The following is a 9172-nucleotide window of genomic DNA, read 5'->3' on the forward strand; positions in this document are numbered from 1 at the left end:
ATTTCTAAAATTACTGCTTTGTTACTGTACTTATTTATGTATTTGCAATGGAGCTTCTAAATAATGTTTCTATTTATAAAAATAAAAATTACCCGAGTAATCCAAAACGAAATCTAAGTTAGCAATGGTCTCCCTTCAATGTCATAGAGTGGGTTACAACATCCACATACTGTGCAAACTCATATGAGCGGGAAAATAGTAACTACTTTTAACCTCTTGTACTGCGTTATTCAGTAAGCTAATTCAAACCAATTTTTGAAATATTATTATTAATACGAACCCTATTTATATGGAACATGCCCACAGGGGCCATTGCCTTGAAATTCAGGCTTCCAAAGAATGCATTGTTCATTCGAAAGAAGTAACAGAAGGTAAAGGGAAATACAGAAAGAAGAGATCATTTATTAGAAAAACAGATAGACCAACAAATAAGTAAATAAATTAATAAAAAATGTAAGTATATTGTTAAAATACAAGGAGAATTGTTTTAGGGTAGTAATACATTGCATCTTCGCTTGAACTTCCAAAGTTCCAATTACACGACATACTCGGGAGGCTGTCCCACAGTCCAACGGTGTGTGGAATAAAGGATGTCTGGAACCTCAGTTCGACAACGAGGCACATTTACTGCATATAGGTGCAGCTGTTCAGCGAATCTGGTTGCTCTCGGCAGGAAAAGGGGAGCAGGGATAAACTGTCAATGTGAAAGACCTAACTACTTTCAACCTCTTGTACTGATTTATTTAGTAAGCTAATTTAAACCTATTTTTGAAATATTATTAATATTACTCAGAAGATGAACCATATTCATATGGAAATGCCCACAGGGACTATTGTCTTGAAATTCAGGCTTCCAAAGAATACTGTGTTCATTCGAAAGAAGTAACAGAAGGTAAAGGGAAATACAGAAAGAAGAGATCGGTTATTAGAAAAACAGATAAACTAACAAATAAATAAATATATAAAAATGTAGGTAAATTGTTAAAATACAAGGAGAATTGCATTAGGGTAGTAATGCATTGCATCTTTGCTTGAACTTCTGAAGTTCCAATTGCAAGACATCCTCAGCGGGAGGCTGTTCCACAGTCCAACGGTGTGTGGAATAAAGGACCTCTGGAACTGAGAAGTTCGACAATGAGGCACATTTACTGCATATTGGTGCTGCTGTTCAGCGAATCTGGTTGCTCTTGGCAGGAAAAGGGGATCAGGGATAAATTGTGAATGTGAAAGACCTCTGTTAAAATACAACTTACGAAAAATTGGCATACAAGAAACCATCCGTCAATGGTCCAAGTCATAACTGCTAATATTACGAAACAGAAACCTACCTCCACGAACCACTCTATCTAAAATAGATAAATCTCTGGCAGGAGCAGGCACCCACACCGGAGAACAGTATTCCAGTAAAGGAAGGACAAACGACTAAAACAGGTTGCATTGATTTTATCAATTATAAATATAAGAGACCTTACGAACAATACCTAACTTTTGTGCGGCATTTGCTGACACTTTCATTATATGTTTCTCAAAGGTAAGACGCAAGTCAAAAGTTACACCAAGAATAGTTAAAAGCTTCAGACTTATTCAGCAGAGTCCCATCCACCTGAAGGGGATCATGGGGTGGAATATCTGTATGGAAATGCTAACCAATATGTTTTTGTTTTACTGGAGTTCAGCTTCATACCCCACCGACTACACCATTCACTGATCTAGTCCATGTCCCGATTGAGGCTGAGGGCAACTTCATTTCTCAAAAGTGCAGACTGTACTACACTCACAAGTGTTGCATCATCAGCATATTGAACAATCTTGTTTTTCAGGCCAACAACCAATTCATTTGTGTGTACTAAAAATGACAGTGGACCAAGAACACCACCCTGAGGAACTCTAGACACAAAGGTCTTGGTTCTCTAAAGATACCAACAACAGCATCTCGCTGCTGCCTACCTGTTAGGAAATCTTGAAGTAATCCTAAAGCATACGTTAAACAGCCCGGGTCTGAGGGCCATCTTTATTGATGTATCTGTTTTAAGAACAGAATTAAGCATCTCACCTTTCTTGAGATGTTACTGGTAGCCGTGGCTCTCCCCTTGGGTCAGCAGATCCCTTCTCCTTCGTCATATGACTTTCACTAAACCTATCGTTACACAAAGGCCTACTGAAATGAGACACCGATATACAAAACTAGACTTTGAGAACTGTAACGAAAGTGATTCCGCAAAAGCTACGGTCGAAAAATGGCGTGATTCACACATAACTAAAGGAGACACTGTCTCACAAGCAAGTAGAATAATGATTCTATGCCAAGCTATACTAGTGATTAACACACTGGTCATCAAACAAAGTAACAAGGTCGTAACAACCACAATAAAAGTCATATCATATGTAAGAGTAATAACACCACTTCCATATATTCGTCCCTCCCAGGACAATGTTCGAATTCCTGTAAAAAGAAATATATCATTATGTTAAACCTGAAATTAATATCCATATTCAAAACAGAAAAATGCGTAAGGGAGGCACAATGGGATTTCACTGCAGCACTATATAAAGTCTGGAAAATATATGTGTTCATGAGTTATGGTACTCACTTTCTATGGCCGCTAGATAAGGTACTTTCACGGTGTTGGTCTTTAAACACTCAAGAGACAACACACACACACACACCACCCACCAAAACCAAAGCCCTTCCATGAGTCAATGTTCCTCCCATCATATATCATGGGGGATTGCACATACACACACACACACACATACCCCCCTGGAATCTCAACATTTCCGGTGCATTAGTTCAGTGAACGAACACACATTGTTTCCATGCACTTAAAACGTGAACCGATAGCTCTCTGTTTCTAATTGGGCAAACTTCCAATGTCAGCACAAATGCATTTGTCAGATCCCAAGTGCATACGTCAGACATTCCTCGCCACCGACATCCCCGCCTCTACAGCAGAAGCACCCAGCTAGGTCATCACATAGTTCTTTCAAAGGTCACCCCCATGACAGTTACACATATCCACCCACTCCAAGATTCTGAAGTTTATAAATAAGTTCCTTGTGATTTACTAAATCGAAAGCAGCACTAAAATCTATTTGAATTGCTCTGCACTCAAAACCCTTATCAATGTTCTCTTGCAAGTGGCATGTCATGTCTAAAAGAGCATTGCAGATACCTAATTGTTTCCTATATGCATACTGGCTATCAGCTAACAGTCCCCTAGATTCCACATACTTGGATAGTGACTTAAAAATAAGTTTTTCTGCAAATTTGGAGAGCACAGGGAGAATGGAAATTGGGCTGTAGTTACTGCAGTCGGCAGATATGCCATTCTTTGGAACAGGCATTGTATTACTATGCTTGCGCTCATTTGCAAAGATACTATGTCAACATAAAAATCTATGGAACATACTAATCTTGGGAGACTAAGGAAGAAACCATCAGGATTTTCTCTACCCTAGCTATCAAGATTATCAAGAATTTTCTTAACATCCCTAAAATAAAATGTAAATTTTGTAAGAGTAGGTTCAGGATGAGAAGTATCGGGGAGAGAGACACTGCTTAGCTTCAAAAGCACTATGAAGCAGCTCGGCCTTTTCCCTAGGGTCAGTAATCAACCTACCGTCATATGTTAGTGGTTTTGGAATGGAAGATGAGCCTGACCCAAAGACAGATGATGCCAATTTGGTCCACCACAGATGAGGCTGAGTAATTCCTTCAAGTTTCCTCTTTAAGGAATTATTATAAATTCTCTCAGCTGTATTATAAGTTCTATTCGCAGTAAGAAGAGACTCAACAAAAATGGTGTGATTTTCATTTGAACGATTTTGTCTCTATGTGTTGAATTTGGTCTGTTTGTCATTGTAAGCACGTCTACATGTATTATCAAACTATGGCTGGTCATTTATCCTGAATTTGATGACTTTTCTATGGAAATACCTGATTAAAATAGCCATCAGCATTTCATTTAACTTCTTTTTGGGATCAATATCTTATATAGTATCTGAAATAAACAAGCTTCAATAATGTGATCCCAATTGGCTCTAGACTTCAGCCAGACCATTTTATTAACGGTGGCATTAGGAATATACTGATTGACATATGTCCATCTCAATGGCACAGTGATCAGAAGTGCCTATATATTCGCAGACACTGGACTTGACAATAGCTGGAAAATCTGTGAATATGAGGTCTAATCTGTTACCAGAAATATGTGTGGGTTCCTCAATTAGCTGGACAAAATCGGAGAATACACAGAACTTAAGAGCAGAACAGCCATGCTGATCTGTGGAATTTGAATTTAGCTACTCGCTGTGCTTTGCATTACAGTCTCCACAAATAAAAAATGAAGATTTAGAATCCTGTGACTGAGTCATACTAGTCCTTTCCAAGAGACAGGAATATATAGAATCATTGATATTTGGATTGTGGTAAACAGTAAATAAGTAAACATTGTGGAACACACTGAAAATTTTAAAACAAAGAACTTCATGGCAACTACACTCCAAATTTTCCTGACAATAAACAGCTCGCCAGGACTTAATGTCTGAAGCCATACCTCGCGCATGTGGGGTGATGCGACGATAAATAAAGCCAGGGCCATCAAACCCTGGGACTAAAAACTCAACCTTTGACTTGCTACTACTTACAAATGTCTCAGATAAAAACATCAAATCATAGTTACGGGCAATACTCTGGAGATCAAGAAAATGTGACCCTAATCCCGAATATCTGAGTAAAGTACACTGCAATTTTTCCCACAGTAACAAGTAACAGGCCCAGGGTTCCACTTAATGTGTACCAAAAAATGAAAGTTAACGTCAAACCAGTGGCAAAACTAATAAACAGACTCATAACAACAGTAACATAGTAAAAATTAACAGAATAATACAAAAAATAATAATACCATCAACAACAACAGTACTTAAATTATTTACAAAAATTCCGTTGAAAGTAAGAATAAATCTGACCATATGTCATTGAAAAAAGTGCCGGAAGCAACTGGTCGACAAGGTAGGCCAACACACCTTGTAAGGCATAAAAGAAACCCACCAGGTTTGCCAGAGCAACTGGAGGAGGACAGTCAGGATGGATTTATAAATTATTAAAAGGCTCAGAAGGAAAAGATTACATAAAGACGAAGGCACTTTCCTGATAATCCACCAAGCAACTTTTGCTTTCTCATCAACCTGTCCTACACACTTTTTGAAAAAACAGGAGAGTGAACAAAAAAGAGGAAAAATGCCTGATTGTACCCTCAAGCAAGGGAATTTAATCCCAAGACCATGGAAAGCCACTGTACAATGGCTATGGCACAGTCCAAGGTTGGAGAACAAGGTTTGTATTCAGAACAACCATCCCTTAGAAGGGTTGCTTACCTAGGCTAAAGGGTCCCTTGCACTGGTTTGATTTTGGAGTTTCCTTCTCCTAAAAGAGTTGCCTGCCAGGGCAAATTTTTTTTTTTTTAATGAGAGGTTATATGTCAGTATTACCCCGTCAATTTTTCATACGATTCAATCAGGCCAACAGGATGCTGAAAGGATGTCTGTCAGCATTCACTCAGAGCCGAGATCGGAAAGAAGACAACAATACGTTTGCGTTCTAGGTTTATCATGGTTTGATTTATGAGAGCCTCAAAGTTACGGACCACCCCTGTCTTTGTTTGCGTATGAGAGGTAGATTGCAATTTATTAAAAAAATTACAGCCTTCCCTCGAGATAAAACGAAGCAATTAATGCATAATCTTGACAAAACAATTCAAGATACCTGCTTGATAGAGTTCTTGCCTAGCTGTAATTGTCTAAAAACAGACTTAAGAAAACTGGTTATAAAACATATCGCTCTTTGGTAGCACAAGATTGACAGAAGCAAAGAAAAGAAGAGGGAAGAAAAAGTGAATGGAGGTATTCAAACAGGTATTGATACACCCGCTTGTTAAAGGTCTGAAGATTACATCAGCAGCCTTGCTTGGTATATCTATTGGTCATTTACTTTTTGTGTGCAGATTTGCAAAAATAACATTCTCATATACCTTGCGCATCCTTTGCTTCTGCATTGTTTTTTTATCTGTCACAGGGTCAGAGGCCTGAATGAATATGAGAGCCAAAAGATCTAAATTCTTTGTCTACAATGAAAGTATGATTAAGGACCCCTCATACACAAAACGATAACTGCAAAGTTCATCAGTATCCCAAAACTCTGAATATGTATGGGACCATTGCCTTGCCAAAAGCGGGCAGGGTCTGATGATCGGACGTTTTAAGCGGAACCTGGCAACCCTAGGTTCACGCTTTCGATTTGCTTTCAATATTTCCAAATTGTGACGTGTGTGGGTTTATCTAGCGATACTCTTCAGTAGCTTAGCAGCTCTTGAACAGAAGACACATCTTGTTGGCTATAGGTTATACAGAAAATAATGGTCTCAAGTGATAAAAGAATTTTGGACTGATTTGATTTAATCACATAAAGAACACCCGTGTCTTTGGAAAGTGAAATCCACAGATTACAGTGACAAAGGAAAGATGAATAATGCCTACATAATTCTATTCAAAAGTTAAAGAGGAAGGATGAGTCAACAACTAGATATGCAGTTGTAAAAAGGGCGATGCCATGTCCGCGCTGATTGAAATCTTTGTTGGGAATCTGATAGCTGGATGATCGGAGCAGATCACTGAAGCAGTATACGGTTGACTTCAATTTCAGTCTTATCTGAACTGAATCGAAATCAAATCCAATGGTCATTGAGTGCCGAGGGGTTGGGGGGGTGCTCAACACACCCTAGTTTGCATCTTCTTCCTTTTACTTTGGCATTTCCCTGGGTGTTCGTAACAGAAGGTGATCAACCCCATGGAGATCATAATTTCTAGATCAATGTTAAATAAACAAAGCCTGGTCAACTGCTAAATCCTGAGATGGGTAGATGATATAGACCATTAATGATCATTATTTCTGAAAAAAAGGCCATTAAACATAATGATATCTTCTGTAACCCAACCCTCATTTGTATAGTTCATCAGTCCATTGTGGATTCCAAGAACAGATTCCTCAGCTTGAGCTCTTAACCCAAGAATTTCCACCGATGAACATTGTGTTTATAATAAAAATTTCCTAGCCCTGTCACTTTTGGACTGGGTAACTTTTTTATTCAGCAGAAGAGCAAAGCTTTATTGAATATTTTTTATATTATTCAGCACTGATTTTTATAAAGCAAAAGAATAGGAAATATACTCTAATGTCGCAAGGTTTGCTTTACACATTTTGCTTTATTACTCCACTTCTGATTAATTATTTCTTTATGCACTTTTGGACACCTCAGTTTCAGGTGACACACCCTGGGATTTTGCATCTAAAAGCTGTCACGATTCCTGATTCCGAAAAAAGAGCATGATGGAATTCTCAGTCTCAGGAATACTGGCTGGTTTCTTATCATTAGTCTGATTTCCGTTTCAGTTGTGAGGATGCTCTTGGTCTCTAAACCAACACCTTCATTCTTAAGTGAAGATTTTTACTTGGTTCTAAACATGACAAGGAGTTTGTGTCCATCTCACCTGAGAAATTGTCTCACCGAAGCTGCTCCAGAGCTCTTTAATTTTTCTCCCCTTTGATTTACACATGAATTCTAGGACATTTGTATAACTTCTCTTTTGCTATCTCTTTCACCAGAATTAGGTATGTATATTTTACCTTATCTTTTTCTCCGCAGGAGATAATAAGTTTCTCTGAGCTGTAGGAGCTGGCTGGAAATTAGCTGAACAAGCATCATAAAACCATAAGTCACTGGGGTTTACATTTGCAACCACCACAAGGTTCTTAGCATTTCGTGTTAATATATTCGGAATATCGTTTTCCTATTCTGTGGTCTTTTCCTGAAATTTGGAGAGTGACTTTCCTGACAGTGAAACCAGTATGTTGCTTACCTACATCGTGATTCCTATTACATTCTAGACATATCCTGGGACCCAATCATTTTGTTCCTACGTACCCAAACTCAAAGCGCTCCATAAGGTTGAGTCTGCGTTCCCACATGCACGTCACATACAGTACAGTATCAAGTACTGTGGAACTGTCTGCATGTTGAAGGTCTACAAGATAGTATTGTTAGCAAATCGTTTATTTAACCAAACTGTATCTAGCATAGCAGTAAAAGTCTTCAAAGGATTCATGAGCTCACTGGAGTTTATCATTCCTTTACTGATATTCAATGTTTTTATGTGGGGAAATTACTTGAATACTGCGTTTTTTGTGGGTTGAAAATTACAAGGCATTCTGTCTTGGATGTGATCAGTTCTAATTCTAATGGCTTGTCCATACACAATCATTTATTTTGCGGGATTGTGCCTATATTTTTTTCAATATAAACATCCATTTTGGTTATACTTCAGTAAATTCATTATAGGCAGCCATGTATGATATAGGTCAAGATAGATTTCCTCGCATTTTCTTTATATCTTTTTCTAAATTTACTTCATATAACTAAATCTTACCGATCATCCCGAAAATTCACTGTACTGTATAGCACTGCTCTGATAGCATAATCAATTACGAAATGGTCGTTATTAGTGTTTTATTATATAAAAAACTGCAAACACTTCTACGGTTCAGCTTCTACTAAACCACATTCTCTGCACGTGTCCATATGTTTTTGCTAATCAGCTAAAGTGTTTGCAGTTAAAACTTTAATCAACTTTAATGCAACAGAGCGTCTATACCTATCTATCAGTTACTTCCACCTTGTCACCCTCAAGGCTTTGGCTAGATAGTGTCGTTATGAATATCATTTTGGCCGGGTTTCAGCGCGAAAACAGCACTAGTTGCCTGTTTGTAACAAACTGCAACTCAGTTTGATTTTAATTTTATCTATTCAGCTTCTTACACTGCATTTTGTCAAGATTTGTTACGATAAATATGGGCTAAAAAAAACATGAACGACCATTAATAACAAAATTTATACTTGCAAGTCTGCATATCACGGTTGGTGGTTTTGCCCACTTCTTAAACAGAATGAGTAGAAGCACGCCTCAGAACGCTGGTCTGGCAGGTAAGAGAACTCCTCGAGTGGGTTTTTGGGAGCCTCTAGGGGCCGACAGAATTTTTGGAGAATCGAACAGAAGAAGGGGAAGAGATAAAGGGGGTTGTTTCTTATGATATAGGACTTCTGGGTGAGCCCTCAGAGTC

At 38.2% G+C, this 9172-nt stretch overlaps 1 protein-coding gene across 1 annotated transcript in view; it reads right to left on the minus strand.

Moving 5' to 3' along the window:
• Mcm3 (minichromosome maintenance 3) overlaps positions 1-8837 on the minus strand; it is a 411323-nt gene extending 402486 nt beyond the window's left edge. Inside the window, exon 1 of the mRNA XM_067125992.1 lies at positions 8826-8837. The gene's annotated coding sequence lies outside the window, so the exon portion shown is untranslated. The remainder of the gene's footprint in view (positions 1-8825) is intronic.
• Between the last annotated feature and the right edge of the window lie 335 nt (positions 8838-9172).

The sequence above is a fragment of the Macrobrachium rosenbergii genome, chromosome 23 (assembly GCF_040412425.1).
Source record: "Macrobrachium rosenbergii isolate ZJJX-2024 chromosome 23, ASM4041242v1, whole genome shotgun sequence".
In the NCBI taxonomy this organism is placed as follows: Eukaryota; Metazoa; Arthropoda; class Malacostraca; order Decapoda; family Palaemonidae; genus Macrobrachium; species Macrobrachium rosenbergii.